This window comes from Sinocyclocheilus grahami, unplaced genomic scaffold (genome assembly GCF_001515645.1).
Source record: "Sinocyclocheilus grahami isolate Dianchi unplaced genomic scaffold, SAMN03320097.WGS_v1.1 scaffold1098.1, whole genome shotgun sequence".
Taxonomy (NCBI): Eukaryota; Metazoa; Chordata; class Actinopteri; order Cypriniformes; family Cyprinidae; genus Sinocyclocheilus; species Sinocyclocheilus grahami.
The window spans coordinates 314,545-316,362 of NW_015506277.1; the positions used below are offsets into that span (position 1 = coordinate 314,545).

The window sequence follows — 1,818 nt, forward strand, 5'->3', positions numbered from 1 at the left end:
TTAAGTAGGTACATGCACACACAGGGTCCAAAATGAATTTTTGCCAATAAACAAGAAAATGAATTGGCCTTAATTTTATTTATTTTTAAATAAAATTTTGTCTTTGATTTTTCTTACAATATTTACATTGCTGAAGGGCAGACTATCATGAATTATGTTGCATTTAGGTTGTTAATAAAGTTACTTGCCAAGTGTTTTATTTCTAATTGTATATACTAAAAAGTAACCCTAAAACAAACCCTACTAAAAAGTAAACTAAAATAACAAAATGAAATAAAATACAATAAAATAAAATAAGATTCATTAATAGTAAAAGATTCATGAATCATTTTTCCAAACAATGACATTCCTGGATTTCGATGTAGTTACAGGTTGATGTAACATGAGAGATCAATGGCGTTTAGGGTTCGCATGACTGAAGAAAGTGAAGCAGGTGATGTAGTGCTGTGATTGGATGAAGCGAAGCAGGTGATTGGTAGCTTTACCCTGTATGCTTTCACAAAGCGCACAAACACCGGGAAAAACACGGACGGGGGTGTTGTTTTGGAGTTCTCTCCAAAGAATTTGACCACTTCATCAAAGGCATCCTGAGAGAATGAGATAAGAGGAGACGGAGAGATAAACAACATTCAGAATCACATGAAATATAATTTCACCAGTTACATTTTTAATAAAACCCCCAATCTAAAGGTGTCATATGACACAGTTTTATTATTTCATTATTTCCCCTTGATATGAATCAAACAGTTTAATCCAAGTCTTCTGAAGGCTTTTATTCATATCTGTACATACACAGAGCTTAAAGAAAGTTGTGGAAGTTTTGATAAGCCATTTTGCAGCTTATTTTCAATATATGGTCCTGGGGAGGAAGTGTTGAGTTTAGAATTGTATATGAAGTTTTTATGATTTTATGATAATATCAAGTGATAAAGGAAAACAGGTTTCCTCATGATGTGACCCCTTCAACTGAAAGTGAAACAGGTTTATTGAGCAGATGTGTGTGCTGTGTTAGCAGCACCTGAGCGATCTTGGCATCATCCTGAAGTTTCTTGAGTTTGTTCTCATTTTGCTGTATGAAATCTCTGAGCATTGTGTTGTGGCCGTGCATGCTGTTCTCTCTCCTGGTCAGATCCATGCCTCTCTGAAGCTCCTTCACATCTAATAAGACATTCTCCAGAGACACTGAGAGAGAATTAATTTAGTTGAGACCGGTTTGAGCAAATATGATCCGCCCTGTTTATTGTAAATATAATCAAATTTGCATATGACGTTTCATACCTGCTGCAGCTTTCTCCACATAGTTCAGCTCATTATAGAAGAGCGACACCTGCTGGTATTTTTCCTTCACTACATTTGCGATATAGTGCAGAAGAGTGACCTTGCGGTCTGTCGATTTAGTGTCTAATAACTGGAACAGGAAAACATTTGAACCCTCAACTGCATGATTGTTATTACATTGTTATTACAATATTACATCACAAATGAAGAAAATATTTTAATGTGGGTTTTTACTTCACAAGACGAATGAAAGAATATTGCATTACATATTCCAGAGGTACTTGGTGCATCTTACTTTCATCAGCAATTTATAAATATTATTATAATATTATTAGGTTACACTTTACTTGAAGGGGTGTGCATAAGACTGACATGACACCTTCATAATCATGACATGACACGTCATGAATATGAAGGTTTTTTTATGCATGTTTATGACAACTGTCATTAAGTGTCATTCGCTCAGTTATGTCATTTTTAATGCAAAGATGACATTGTTTGAGATGTCTTTGTTATGGGCTATGGTTAGGGGTAAGGGTA

At 34.8% G+C, this 1,818-nt stretch overlaps 1 pseudogene; it reads right to left on the reverse strand.

Annotated features, from left to right (window-relative positions):
• Window positions 1-365: 365 nt before the first annotated feature.
• Window positions 366-1,818, reverse strand: part of LOC107566744 (formin-like protein 2) — a 38,708-nt pseudogene continuing 37,255 nt past the window's right edge.